Source organism: Peromyscus maniculatus, chromosome 10 (genome assembly GCF_049852395.1).
Source record: "Peromyscus maniculatus bairdii isolate BWxNUB_F1_BW_parent chromosome 10, HU_Pman_BW_mat_3.1, whole genome shotgun sequence".
In the NCBI taxonomy this organism is placed as follows: Eukaryota; Metazoa; Chordata; class Mammalia; order Rodentia; family Cricetidae; genus Peromyscus; species Peromyscus maniculatus.
In genome coordinates this window covers 101,177,551-101,193,166 of record NC_134861.1, presented here as the reverse complement: position 1 = coordinate 101,193,166, position 15,616 = coordinate 101,177,551, and the positions used below count along the sequence as shown (strand labels likewise).

The following is a 15,616-nucleotide window of genomic DNA, read 5'->3' as shown; positions in this document are numbered from 1 at the left end:
ATCATAGCTTATTCCACTCCAATTGACCAGACTCCACAATTTATTTTTTCTGCTGTTGTGTGTTCAGCTTTTTTGTTGTTGTTGTTTTTATTTTTGTTTCTGTTTTCAAGACAGGATTTCTCTGTGTTCTGACAGTCCCAGAACTCGATCTGTAGACCAGGCTGGTCTCAAACTCAGAGATCCACCTGCCTCTGCCTCCGGAGTGCTGAGATTAAAGGTGTGCACCACCACCACTGCCCAACTGACACCACAAATTTGTAATACAAAATATCATACAAGCAGCCCTGGTAGAGTCTTCGTTTCCCTCTGAAACTTCACAAGCCAAACTTACACTGCCTGCATTTCTCTTAACACTATTTTCCAAGCTTCCACAAAATGGCCCATGAAGATTTGAACACTCAAGGGCTTTTTGGGCCCAAGGTTCCCAAATCCTTTGCCATTTTCTCCTAACAACATGGCAGATCTGTCATAGCAACACCCCACTCCTGGAACCAATTTCTGTCTTAGTTAGGGTTTCTATTGCTATGATAAAACACTAACCAAAATCAACTTGGGAAAGAAAGATTTTATTTCATTTTACACTTTTTGGTAATAGTTCATCACTGAGGGAAGGCAAGGCAAGAACTCAAACAGGGCAGGAACATGGAGATTAGAACTGATGTAGAAGCCACAAAGGAATACTACTTACTGGCTTGCTCCCTCTGGCTTATTCAGTTTGCTTTCTTATATACCTCAGGACTATCTGCCCAGGGATGGCACCAGTCACAGTGGAGTGGGCTATCTCACATCAATTATTAATCAAGAAAATATCAAAAAAGAAAAAAAGAAAATGTCCTATAGACTGCCTACAGGCAATATGGATGGAGGCATTTTCTCAGTTGAGGTTCCTTTTACCAGATAACTCTAGCTTGTGTCAAGTTGACACAACCAACCAGGACACAAGTCCAGAGCCATATTATTTTTTAATGATTTTCAGTCACCTTAATCGCCATTTATTGCCCTCCTCTGTATGTGAGCTAACGTCTTTGTGATCATTAGGTGAATATTTTGGAATGTGCAGACACCTACCAACTACCACCCAAAGCCTAAGAATATTCATCAGATAACATCTGAGGTCTATACCTGAGATTTTCTACCTTCTGGGGCCTGTGTCCTGGTTAGTCTTTTGTAAGCAGCATTCCTCAGTGGTCTTTGTTTCAGTTCCTGCCTATAGATTCCTGTGTCTACTCCTGCCCTGATTTCTTTCAGTGATGTAAGCCAAATAAATCCTTTGCTCCTCAAGTTGCTTTTAGTCATGGTGTTTATCACAGCAACAGAGGATAAATGAGGACACGCACCTGCCTGGCATGTAAACACACAAATGTTTTGAAAAGTGTGCTGATTTATGCTATTCTTTGTTCTGTTTCTATAAAAACTTCTTAAAATTGCTACCTCACTGGAATATGGAATTTGGAGTAACTTAAATATGTGTTGCCAAGCCATTGTTCATTCAACTATAGCTCCAGAATAAACTACCTCTTCTGAAGTAATACTCTTTGAGGTAAGAGTTGGTTTTTATGTAATTTTTTGTTGAAACTTTTATGTTAAAACATTAAACAAATCAGAATATATGTAAAAGGTAGAAATAATGTGCAGTATGTGCTCCAATCACAAGGAACTAATCTTGGAAAACAATAGCACAAATATATTTAGGAAAGAGTTCCAGCTAGGGTTATACAGTGAGACCCTGTGTCCAAAAAAAGGACATTAGTAAATTATTGAACTGAATAAAAATTAAAACATACAAAATTAATGGATAGGCTAGTGATCTAGGAGAGGCATATGCTCAAAATCCCACTCCTATTCTTTGGATTGACTTTCCCCTTTTTTCTTCCTTTTTTCTTTGTCTTACAAAAATGAAGATGAAGGAGATAATTTAAACAGGCCTGCAACTCTGAGATAGAAGCAGTAATTTAAAATCTTCTCACATACACATAAAAATGGCCAGGTGGATTCAGCACAGAATTCTACTAGACCTCCAAACAGAAACTAACACCAACAGTTGCCAGATTATTCCATAAAATAGAAAAAGAAGGAACTCTTCCAAACTCTTTTTTACAAAGCCAGTATTAACCTGATACCAATACCACACAAAAACCAACCAAAAAGACAATTATAAGCCAATCTCCTCAATGAATACAGACACACTCTCAATTAAAATACTTGCAAACAGAATTCAATGATACATCAAAAAGATCATTCACCATGATCAAGTAAGCCTCATCCCAGAAATTCAAGGATGGTCCAACATATGTAAATCAACAAATGTAGTCATATAGTCTACCACATGAATAGATATAGAGAGAAACCACATGATTATTTCAATAGATAAAGAAAAGTCCTTGACAAAATCCCACACTTTCATGATAAAAGTCCTGGAGAATTTGGGGATACAGGGCACATACCTCAACATCATAAAGCCAATATATAACAAGCCCACAGTCAACATCATGTTACATGGAGAAAAGCTTAAAGTATTTCCCATAAAATTAGGAACAAGACAAGGATGTTGCCTCTCTCCAGTCTGTGCAACAGTGTTTGAAGTCTTTACTAGAGCAATAACATACGAGAAGAAGATAAAGGGGATTAAAATAGAGAAATAAGAATGGTGATATTGTGGTGCTATGCCTTTGTCTTAAGAACTGCTGGAAAATCTATATTCAGACTTCAGTGCCGGGCAGTGGTGGCGTACGCCTTTAATCCCAGCACTTAAAACTCCAAACTTTATTTTACAAATAGCAATACAGTTTACCTATTAAATAGCACTATAATAGAATGATTCATTATAGTTTTAAGGAGAATAAAAAATGGAAAATTTCAAAAAAAAATGGAAAATTTCAGCTGGGTAGTGGTGGCGCACACCTTTAATCCCAGCACTCGGGAGGCAGAGCCAGGAGGATCTCTGTGAGTTCGAAGCCAGCCTGGTCTACAGAGTAAGATCCAGGAAAGGCGCAAAGCTACACAGAGAAACCCTGTCTCGAAAAACTAAAAAAAAAAAAAAGGAAAATTGCAAGATATAAAACTTTGTCCCCAAAGCAAATAAAACAATCATATTTTCTAAGTGTCTAAGTGGGTCTGCTATGGATATCACTCTGTATGCTGTGAATTTGTTGCTCTGATTGGTTAATAAATAAAATGATGATTGGCCAGTAGCCAGGCAGGGAGTATAGGCAGGACAAGGAGAGAAGTGAATTCTGGGAACAGGAAGGCAGATTCAGGAGTTGCCATTGAGACACAGAGGAAGCAAGATGTGAAGGCAGAACTGAGTAAAGGTACCAAGCCACATGGCTAAACATAAATAAGAATTATAGGTTAATTTAAGTGTAAGAGCTAGTCAATAATAAGTCTGAGCTAATGACCAAGCAGTTTTAATTAATGTAAGTTTCTGAGTGGTTATTTTATAAGCGGCTGTGGGGTCCTTGGTGCCAGGCAAGCACAGGAAAACCTTCAGCTACATGGGTCAATGTGACAAATGTACTAAGTAACTAGTCATCTACAGTTTCTACTGTATTAATAGTCAATGGACTGAAAAAAAAGAAAGAAAGCCTACTATCACAACTACTGCCTTATAGGACTAACATGGATTGAATTCTATTAGAATGCAATAAATAAGTGAAAAAAATAAAAGTTCTTCCATTTCAATAACCAGAACATTGAATTCACATAGTCATAAGTAAAAGGAAAAAACTATGATGGAATTGAAACTAGAAAAAAATTGTTTTGTATCTTTGTGGTGGTGGTTTGAATGAGTAGGACCATCATAGACTCACATTAGAACACTTGGTCCCTAGTTGGTTGAACTCTTTGGGGAAGGATTAGAAAGCATGGACTTGTTGGAGGAGGTGGGGGTGGAAGTGGGCATTGAGTTTCAAAAGCTCACACAAGGCCCAGTTTCTTGTTCTCTACCTCCTGCTTGTAGACAAAAATGTAAGCTCTCAGCTACTACTCCAGTGCCACACCTATCTGCCTGCTTCCATGCTTCCCACCATGATGGTCATGGATTGACCCTCTAAAAGTATAAGCAGGTCTCAGTTGAATGCCTTTTTTTTTTTTTTTTTTTTTTTTTGGTTTTTCAAGACAGGGTTTCTCTGTGCAGTTTTGCGCCTTTCCTGGAACTCACTTGGTAGACCAGGCTGGCCTCGAACTCACAGGGATCCGCCTGCCTCTGCCTCCCGAGTGCTGGGACTAAAGGCGTGCGCCACCACCGCCCGGCTTGAATGCCTTTTTTTAATAAGTTGCCATGGTCATGGTGTATCTTCACATCAATTGAAAAGTAACTAAGGCATCCTCTTTCATGACTGTGTTCTGCCTACATTGTAACCTTCTTCATCACCTATTAGTACCCTCTCTGTCTCCTTTCTAAATGTCAGACTATATCTACATTTATACCTGTTTATATACATTAGCATATACATTACAGGCTAGGATATGCTTATGAGGAAGAATATGTTTTTTCTTCTGCATTTGGGTTACCTTGCTTATAATATTATACTTTGCAAGTCCATCAACTTTCCTATAAATTTCAGTTTTTCTTTACAGCTGAATAATAGTCCATTTTGTAGATGTACAACATTTTCTTTATTCATCTAGTTGTTGATGTACATGCAGGCTGTTACCATTTCTTTGCTGTCATAAGTAGAGCAGCAACAAATATGGATCTGCAAATATCTCTGTGGTAGAACATGCTGTGCTTTGAGCCAGGGATGCATAACTGGATCATGTGATAGTGGCCTAAAAACAGATAGATCAACAGAACAGAATAGAGAATCTGGTAATAAACTTACAAGTCTATGATCACATGATTTTTGACAAACTTAACAAAAATGCAGTGGGAAAAAGCCTATTCAACAAATAGTGTAGGCTAACTGGACTAATTTGGACTTAGATTCATATCTTTTACCGTATATAAAAATCACCAAGTCCTTAATTTAAAACCAGAATTACTGAAACTGGAGGAAACATAGGAAATACTCTTCAAGATATTGGTGTAGGCAAGAATTTTTTGAACAGCACTCCAATAGTACAGGATCTTGTCCCAAGAAATAATGGGGGTATAAGAAATTTAAAAGTTTCAGCTGGGTGGTGGTGGCACACACCTTTAATCCCAGCACTGGGAGTCAGAGGCAGAAGGATCTCTGTGAGTTCAAGGCCAACCTGGGCTACAGAGTGAGTTCCAGGAAAGGCTCCAAAGCTACAAGAGAAACTCTGTCTCAAAAAAACAAAAAAAGAAAAAAGAAAAGAAACTTCAAAGTTTATGCACAGTAAAAGAAACTATCAATAAAACAGGTATGGTGGTGCAAGCCTTTAATCTTAGCACTCGGGAGGCAGAGACAGGCAGATCTCTGAGCTTGAGGCCAGCCTGGTCTACAGAGCGAGTTCTAGGACAGCCTGGGCTATACAGAGAAACCTTGTCTAGAAAACCAGAGAGAGAGACAGAGACAGAGAGAGAGAAAGAGAAACAGAGAGGGCGGGGGAATTATGAGTAAGGCAAACAGCCCACAGAATGGCACAAAAATCTTTACCAGTTGTACGTCAGACAGGGGACTAACCAAAATACCAAAAAATTAAAAATGCCAGTCCATAAATGGGTGAAGGAAATGAACAGTTTTGAAAAGAAGAAACACAAATAGCCAATAACTACTTTAGAAACGTGGGTAGGGAGGTCACAAGGGCAGGGGTGGGGGATGGTGATGGGTGGACATGAAAGGACTGGGAAGTGAGTGTGATGGGGTGTATGATGTGAAATTCCCAAAGAATCAATAAAAATATGTTGGGGGGCGGCGGAGTGAGTAACGTGTGACCTCACTTCTTAAAAAGAGCACTTGAGACCCAGAACACGGAAAGTGAAACAGCTTATTTTACAAATTTGCAAAGCGGGGCATTAGCCCAGAAAGGCAGGCACACAGACTAAACACACAGTGCAGCTGCCACTGCCCGGATGCAGGTGACTTGCTCACTGTCCCCATGGCCTGAGTAATCACTCCTACATGTCATCTAGGTCATCTTTTCTTTCTCTTCCTATTCTTGACAAAGAAGGTATGTGGATTCATCTCTATATTTTACAATCTATTTATTTAAATCAATCAAGAGCGCGGGTTGCTACGCAAACTTTTCTGTTAATTTTCTATTGTAATCTTTTAGGGTTTTTTTGGGGGGGGGTTGTAGCTAGACTAATAGGCATTAGCAGGGGTTCAGTGTTTTCTATTTGTGGCTGGTCCTCAAAGCACTTTTTGAAAATGGAGCATTGTAAAAAAAAAAAAAACAACTTGGGGCCTAGAGAGATGGCTCAGTGGCTCAGTGGCTAAGAACACTGGTTGTTCTTCCAGAGGACCCGGGTTCAATTCCCAGAACTCACGTGGCAGCTTACAACTGTCTGTAACTCCAGTCCAGGGGATCTGATTAAAATAAAGTTAAATAAAAAATTTTTTAATCTTACAAAAATGTCCTACATTACTGGTCAGCAGATAAATGTAAATTAAAACTACTGTGAGATACTACCTCACCCTAATCAGAATAGCTAATTTTCAAGAAATCTGACAAATGGACAAGATGTGAGAAAAGAGGAACCCTTAATTCATTGCTGGTGGTAATGAAAATTAGTACAGCAATTACAGAAATCAGTTTAGAAGTTCCTAGAAATTTATAAATATAATTGTTACTCACGTTTATATGAAAAGAACTAAAACTTTAAAAGCTAGATTGTTGAATTCTTTGCCCATATTTGCATTTTCTGGTTGCTCCCAAAAGTCATAGGCTTAAAAACAACCAGGCTCTCCTGGAAGCAGATACCACCACCTCCGTCTAGAGGAGAGGTCAGTCTAGAGATCACGTCTGGGTGGCACCCAATCCTTTGACATAAACACATTTCCTCCATGTGTTTAAAATCCTCCTAGATATCAACCCAACCCCGCAGAATTCTCCAGGAAATGCAGTTGCTTCTCTTCGCGGATCCCGCACAGGACCTTGGGAAACGTCTCTTTTGGCCTCCTTCTGTGCGGGCACCAGTCTGGCCACCTGCGTCTTTGCTGATAAGTCTGGGAGTCTTGGCCACTGCTTTCAGGACTGAGCCTGAGTTGTGTGTACTTCAAGGTCGATGCGAGGTTGTCAGAGGAGCCCCCACCAGAGCGGATCCTGGGAGCTGAAATGTGGGTGGTGTGCAGACAGAGGGACCCTCAAAGCGGGAGCTAGCTGGAGCCTGAAGTCTGGGGGGTTTCTCCCGGATGAGGGTCAAGAAAGGGGAGACGGGCCGGATTTTATTTATTTTTATTTATTTATTTTATTTTTTATTAAATGTTCTATTCATTTTACATACCAACCACAGATCCCCCTCTCTTCCCTCCTCCCACCCCAGCTTTATCCCCAAACCCACCTCCCCTGCCCACCTCCTCCAAGGCAAGGTCTCCCACGGGGAGTCAACAGAGCCTGGAACATTCAATTGAGGCAGGTCTAAGCCCCTCCTCCCTGCACCAAGTCTGCAAAAGATGTCCCACCATAGACACTGAGCTCCAAAAAGCCCGTTCATGCACCAGGGACTGTAGCAGGAATCTTAGGTCTTATTAATAAAATCAAACCTGAGGCCAGTTATTGGGGTGAATGCTGGATTAGAGAATCAGAACAAGCCACAGCTAACCTCACCTGGCCAACTTCTCAGCTGATCTTGTTTCCTCAGACTGGAAGCCTCTGTGTCCTCATATCCAAATGGCTCTCAGCTGAATTGTGCTGCTCAAAACCTAAAAGCTTAACCAGCCAAATGCTTAACCAGGCCAAATGCTTAACCAGCCAAATAAATGCTTCTAGTTTCTGGTCTCCACACTTTATTTATCTTTCTACTTTCTACCACCACTCCCTGGGATTAAAGGCTCGCTTTCTGGGGCTTTCTGGGATTAAAGGCATGAGTCACCATGCTTGGCTGTACCCTTGAACACATGGATTTCTGCCTCTGGAATGCTAGGATTAAAGGTGTGTGCTACCACTGCCTATCCTCTATGTTTAATATTGTGTCTGTTCTGTCTCTGACCCCAGATAAGTTTATTAGCATGCACAATATTTCGGGGAACACAATACCACCACAAGGGATGGATCCAGATCCCACTGCCTGCCCTCCCCCTGACCCCCCCCCCCCCCCCGCAGTTCAAGGTAAAGGACTGTCTCGCCTATCCAGAGGGCCTAGTCCACTAGCACTGGGGCTCCTCAGCTATTGGTCCACAGTTCATGTGTTTCCACTAGTTTGGCTGGTCGTTTCTGTACTTTTTTCTATCATGATCTTGATGTCCCTTGCTCACAGAATCCCTCCCCTCTCTCTCATAGATTGGATTCCTGGAGCTCGGCTTGGCACCTGGCCATGGATCTCTGCACCTGCTCTATGATGACAGGGTATTCAGCCATCTGATCACCAGAGTAGGCTAGTTCAGGCACCCTCTCGACTACTGCCAGTAGTCTAAGGTGGAGTCATCCTTGTGGGTTCCTGGGATCTTCCTTGTACTCTGTTTCTCCCTGTTCCCATGATGTCTTCATTTATCATGGTATCCTTTCCTTGCTCTCCCACTCTGTCCCTGTTCAGCTCAAACCTCCCGTTTCCCTATGTTCTCATCCCCCCCATCCCTTGCCCTCCATTGTCCCACCTCACCCCCAGTTTGCTCATGTAGATCTCATCTATTTTTCCTTTGCGGGGCAATCCATGTGTCCTTCCTAGGATCCTCCTTACTAGCTAGCCTCCTTGGAGCTGTGGATGGCAGTCTTTACATGTAGTATCCACTTATGAGTGAGTATATACCATGTGTGTCCTTCTGAGTCTGGATTACCTCACCCAGGATGATATTTTCTAGTTCCATCCATTTGCCTGCAAATTTCATGATGTCTTTGTTTTTCTCTGCTGAGTAGTACTCCATTTTGTATATGTACCACATTTTCTTTATCTGTTCTTCAGTTGAGGGGCATCTAGGTTGTTTCTAGGTTCCGGCTATTACGAATAATGCTGCTATGAACATAGTTGAGCATGTGTCCTTCTGGTATGATTGAGCATTTTTTGGGTATATGCCCAAGAGTGATATAGCTAGGTCTTGAGGAAGATTTATTCCCAATTTTACTGATTTCCAAAGTGGTTGTACAAGTTTGCATTCCCACCAACAGTGGAGGAGTGTTCCCCTTGCTCCACATCCTCTCCAACATAAGCTGTCTTCCATGTTTTTTATCTTAGCCATTCTGACAGGTGTAAGATGGTTTCTCAGAGTCGTTTTGATTTGCATTTCCCTGATGACTAAGGATGTTGAGCAATTCCTTTTAAAAAAACGGGGAGGCACATCCATTTGAGATTCTTCTGTTGAGAATTCTCTGTTTAGCTCATTTTTTTAAATTGGATTGTTAGGTATTTTGATGTCTAATTTCTTGAGTGCTTTATATATTCTGGAGATTAGCCTTCTGTCAGATGTGGGGTTGGTGAAGATCTTTTCCCATTCTGTAGGCTGTCATTTTGTCTTATTGAACATGTCTTTTGCCCTACAAAAGCTTCTCAGTTTCAAGAGGTCCCATTTATTAATTGTTGCTCTCAGTGTCTGTGCTACTGGTGTTATATTTAGGAAGTGATCTCCGGTGCCAATGCGTTCAAGACTACTTCCTACTTTCTCTTCTATCAGGTTCAGTGTAACTGGATTTATTTTGAGGTCTTTGATCCACTTGGACGTGAGTTTTCTGCATGGTGACAGATATGGATCTTTTTGCAATCTTCTGCATGTTGACAACCAGTTATGCCCGCACCATTTGTTGAAGATGCTTTCTTATTTCCATTGTACAGTTTTGGCTTCTTTGTCAAAAATCAGGTGTTCATAGGTGTGCTGATTAATGTCAGGATCCTCAATTTGATGCCATTGGTTCACATGTCGGTTTTTATGCCAGTACCAAGCTGTTTTTATTACTGTAGCTGTATAGTAGAGCTTGAAGTCAGGGATCATGATGCCTCCAGAGGTTGCTTTATTGTACAGGATTCTTTTAGCTATCCTGGGTTTTTTGTTTTTACATATGAAGTTAAGTATTGTTCTTTCCAAGTCTGTGAAGAATTGTGTTGGGATTTTGATGGGGATTGCATTGAATCTGTAGATCTCTTTTGGTAAGATTGTCATTTTACTATGTTATTACTACCTATCCATGAGCATGGGAGATCTTTCCATTTTCTGATATCTTGTTCAATTTCTTTCTTCAAGGACTTAAAGTTCTTATCATACAGGTCCTTCACTTGCTTAGTTACCCAAGGTATTTTATATTATTTGTGGCTATTGTAAAGGGTAATGTTTCTCTGATTTCTTTCTCAGCCCTTTTATCATTTCTGTATAGGAGGGCTACTGATTTTTTTAGTTAATCTTGTATCCTGCCACGTTACTGAAGGTGTTTATCAGCTGTAGGAATTCCGTGGCAGAATTTTTGGGGTCACTTATGTACACTATCATATCATCTGCAAATAGTGAAAGTTTGATTTCTTTTCCAATTTCTATGCCTTTGATCTCCTTTTGTTGTCTTATTGCTCTAGCTAGAACTTCAAGTACTATATTGAATAAATATTGGGATAATGGACAGCCTTGTCTTGTTTCTGATTTTAGTGGAATAGCTTTGAGTTTCTCTCCATTTAATTTGATGTTGGCTGTCGGCTTTCTGTAAATTGCCTTTATTATGTTTAGGTATGTTCCTTGTATTCCTGATCTCTCTAGGACCTTTATCATGAAGGGGTGTTTGATTTTGTCAAAGGCTTTTTCAGCATCTAATGAGATGATCATGTGGTTTTTCCTTTCAGTTTGTTTATATGGTGTATTACACTGACAGATTTTCATATGTTGAACTACCCTTGCATCCCTGGGATGAAGCCTACTTGATCATGGTAGATAATTTTTTTTGATGTGTTCTTGGATTCAGTTTGCCAATATATATTTTTTTTTTGGTTTTTCGAGACAGAGTTTCTCTGTGTAGCTTTGTGCCTTTCCTGGAACTCACTTGGTAGCCTAGGCTGGCCTCGAACTCACAAAGATCCGCCTGCCTCTGCCTCCCGAGTGCTGGGATTAAAGGCGTGCGCCACCATCGCCCAGCCAGTTTGCCAATATTTTATTGAGTATTCTTGCATCAATGTTTATGAGGGAGCTTGGTCTGTAATTCTCTTTCTTTGTTGCATCTTTGTATGGTTTGGGTATCAGGGTAACTGTAGCCTCATTAAAAGAGTTTGGTGAAGTTCCTTCTATTTCTATTGTGTGAAACAATTTGAAGAGTATTGAAATTAGCTCTTCTTTGAAAATCTGGTAGAATTCTGTGCTGAAACCATCTGGACCTGGGCTTTTTTTTTGGTTTGGGAGACTTTTAACGACTGTTTCTATTTCCTTAGTGGTATTGGTCTATTTAAATAGTTTATCTGGTCTTGATTTAACTTTGGTATGTGGTACCTATCCAGAAAATTGTCTATTTCTTTCAGATTTTCCAATTTTGTGGAGTACAGGTTTTTGAAGTATGATCTGATGATTCTCTGGATTTCCTCATTGTCTGTTGTTATGTCTCCCTTTTCATTTCTGATTTTGTTGATTTGGATACTCTCTCTCTGCCTTTTGGTTAATTTGGATAAGGGCTTGTCTATCTTGTTGATTTTTTCAAAGAATCAACTCTTTGTTTCATTGATTCTTTGTATTGTTCTCTTTGTTTCAATTTCATTGATTTCAGCCCTCAATTTGATTATTTCCTGGCATCTATTCCTCCTTGATGAGTTTACTTCTTTTTGTTCTAAAGCTTTCAGGTGTGCTGTTAAGTCACTAGTGTGAGAATTATCCATCTTTATGTGGGCATTTAGTACTATGAATTTTCCTCTTAGAACTGATTTCATAGTGTCCCATAAGTTTGGATATGTTGTACTTTCATTTTTGTTTAATTCTAGGAAATCTTTCATTTCTTTCTTTATTTCTTCCTTGACTCACTGGTGATTCATTTGGGCTTTGTTCAGTTTCCAAGAGATTGAAGGCTTTCTGTAATTTTTGTTGTTGTTGAAATCTAACTTTAAGTCATGGTGGTCCACCCACCATTTATGTGGGTTCTCTGTATCCAAACTCCAGTCCTTTTGCTTTTAGGTCAAGAGCTTTAACCACTGAGCCACATCCCCAGGCACTTTCCCATTTTCCTTGGAGTTTATAAGATCCCAGGGATTCTCTGGCTTTTAGACTTTTGTCTCAGTTTCTCTAAATTCTCAGTTGCACCTACTTTCTTTTCTCAAATAGTAATTTTCAAGCATTTATTAATAATACATTGGATAATTCTTTTAGTCCTTAGTAATTGAATAGCTAATTGGTATTGATGTTTTGTGGCTCTGAGGATAACAACATAAATCAAACAAATACATCTCCCTTTTAAGAATTAGTATACATAGAGAACAAAGTTATGTAATTATATGAAAAAAGTGACAAAGAATGTTTTAGGATAAGAAAGAAAAATGGGTAAATTTAGGAAGAGTCTTTCATGGAGGCAGAAAGATTTAGAGAGATTATTTTTCACTTCTTGGTAGCTTGATTTTTGAAGTATAATTTTCCAAAATTGACAAATAATACATAGATGTATATACAGAACAAAGTGTCTATAACTGTCGGCTATATGACTTTGGAAATGAGTAGTTGAAAACTGGTTTTGAAGTCAGGCAGTGGTGGCCAGCATCTTTAATCTCAGCATTCAGGAGGCAGAGGCAGGTGAATCTCTGAATTTGAGGTCAGTCTGGTCTACAGAAGTGAGTTCCAGGATGGTCAGGATTGCCCAGAGAAACCACAAAAGAAAAAGGGGAAAAAGAAAAATCTTGTATATATAAAGGTCATCCAGGAAGCTGATGAGAAAAGAGGTCCAGGTATAAAACTTGTGTATCTAGACATGAAAAGTCCTGATTTTAAGAATAATCAGATTAGTAAGACTCCTATGTTGCTTCCCATAACAGAATACTGTATTCTAAAACCTGAGGCTTTCATCAAGCTGGATTAAGAAGCAGACCCATGGGTAGGAGAAGAAGGCATAGACAGGACCTCACAGGTAAATCAGTGTGTTTTGGGGAGGATGGGAAGAGCTGAGCCTAGCACCTGGGGATCTGTTATTGGCAGGCTCTTTCCTACAAGTTCTGGATGTAGGAGATATAGGAGATCCTAGGTTTCAAAGTTAAATGAACAAAAGGTTTCATGTTGAAGGTCCCAGATTTCTGTGAGAGTTTGAAGTTAACATTTTCCCCTTCTCTTTTTAGAAGTAATTCTGATACAACAAAGAGAATGAAAACCATGTAGACTTCATTTTCTATGAACCTAGGAGATGACTGAAATATTGGCATGTATGATAAAATCCCTAGGAGCAGTGAACAAGGATACAAGCACTAGGAACTAGTGGAGAATGCCAAGGCTGTTGACATGAGAGGAACTTCTCAGTGATGCTAGGTACAGCTTGTGTTGCAGAACCAAAACCTTTTCAAAAGCAGTGGTCCAGCCAGCAGAGGCCAGGATAGTGGGTGGATGGCACTTGGTTTTGCTGTGGTTCTGGGAAGTGGGTGTGTTAGGTTAAAACTGGAATTTGGAGAGCAATGTCTTTGTTTATGATGTGGAAGAAGATACTTGAAAACATCAGTGGATGCCTGTAGCATTCTTAGGGACAAGTGAGGACTAAAGAAATATAGGTATAATTCATACATACATACACACACAAGAACTATTTTGCTTAGGTGATAGAAAATGATCTGGTAGTCTGTAATCCTAGAAAAGCCCACTTTTTCCCCAAGATAAATAATGATAAGGGAAGTAGTATAAAACACTCAGTTATTAAGGGGAAAAATAGAGAAAATCACTAAGGAAAAGAAATAGCAGGTGAGAAGTGTTCAAGAAAATCAGTATAACTCAGTTTTATTAAGGGGAAAATAGAAAAAGAATAAGGAAAAAATTGAAGATGAGAGGTGTATGGCTTAAAACTATACTGATGTAGCAGTTATTTTGACTAAATGTTTCCATAGCTATCAAAAGAAAAAAACCAAAACTATTTTGATTGCTACTGAGACTTAAAATCTGTATGTAGCAACTAGGATGGAAAGACTTCTTTACCTTTATGTGAGCATTCCATAAGAAATGCTTTGGTATGGTTATGGGTTCATGTGTGAGTATGATTCATGGGTAGATATAGTTCATGAGTGGTTATGGTTTGTGAGTTTGGTTGTTTTGTTGTTAATAATTTTAGGTGTCCAGAAAGTAGATGACCTGATTGAGATTAGACAAAAAAGGCCAGACAGGCACCTGTGGCAAGTTGTAATCACAAACAGCAACACAGTGGAGGAGAGAGTTGCATCAGGAAGAATACTAGATTTGAGCCACACTTCAAAGATGATGACGAACACTGAGGACTACTTACAAATGAGGACTGAGGTGTTTATTGCATATCAGAATATGTGTCAGAATTGTGTGCCTGATGAGATATATGCTGGAGAGAAACTTGGTTTCTGTCACATATCTGGGAAATCCCTCAGGTGTTCTGAGCTTCTTAGTCAACATAGACAGCAAGATTTTGAATATAGTGGGAAAGGGAGAACTTTCAACACAAAGATGATCTTTATACATAAGAGATAAGGAGAGCCTTCCTGTAAATATAATGAATATGAGGAAACCTGTAATGAGTCAGATGTTATTGTCCAAAAGATAACTGAGGCAGGGAAGAAAGGTTACAAATGTAATATATATGGGAAGACATTGTCTATGAAACCTGTATTCACTAAGCATCAGGAAATGCACCCAAGTGATTACTGTGGTATCTGTAGTCATTGTGAGAAATCTTTCATTAATAAAACAAACCTAACAAAAACTCAGAGGAAACATACTGAAGAGAAGTACTGAGTTTAAGAGTTGTACAAAATCTTTCTACCAGATGTCAAACTTCACTTTTCAACCTAGAACTCACACAGGAGAGAAACTCCATGACTGTTATGAATGTAGGAAGTCTTTCTACCATAAATTAGACCTCACTGTTCATCAGAGAACTCACACAGGAGAAAAACCCCATGAATGTAATGAGTGTAGGAAATCTTTCAATCAAAAATCAAACCTTAGCAGGCATCAGAGAACTCATACACGAGAGAAACCTTACAAATGTCACAAATGTGGAAAGTTGTTTAACCAGAAGTCAGATCACATTTTACATCAAAGAACCCATACAGGAGAGAAACCCCATGAATGTAGTGAGTGTAGGAAATCTTTCTACAAGAAGTCAGACCTCACTATACATCAAAGAACCCACACAGGAGAAAAGCCCTGTGAGTGCAGTGAATGTAGGAAAACTTTCTATCAGAAATAAAAACTCACAGTACATCAAAGAACTCACACCAGAAAAAAACCTAATGAATATAATGAATGTGGGAAATCTTTCTACCAGAAGTCAGAACTCACAGTGCATCAGAGAACCCACAGGGAGAGAAGCTCTATGAATGTAATAAATGTATGAAGTCTTTTTACCAAAAGTCAGTCCTCACTGTACATTAGAGAACTCACACAGAAGGGAGACCCTGTGAGTGTAATGAATGTAGAAAAACCTTTGGCCAGAAGTCACACCTCAGTAG

General features: G+C 39.4%; 1 long non-coding RNA gene across 2 annotated transcripts; it reads left to right on the top strand.

Moving 5' to 3' along the window:
• Nucleotides 1–6,349: 6,349 nt before the first annotated feature.
• Nucleotides 6,350–14,865, top strand: LOC143267697 (uncharacterized). Of its 2 annotated transcripts, XR_013043117.1 has the most exons (3): nucleotides 6,350–7,184; nucleotides 12,977–13,068; nucleotides 14,248–14,865. It is a non-coding gene; the product is annotated as an uncharacterized LOC143267697 (long non-coding RNA). The 2 variants fall into 2 exon arrangements; XR_013043116.1 differs by having other exon boundaries at nucleotides 12,977–14,865.
• Nucleotides 14,866–15,616: the final 751 nt, after the last annotated feature.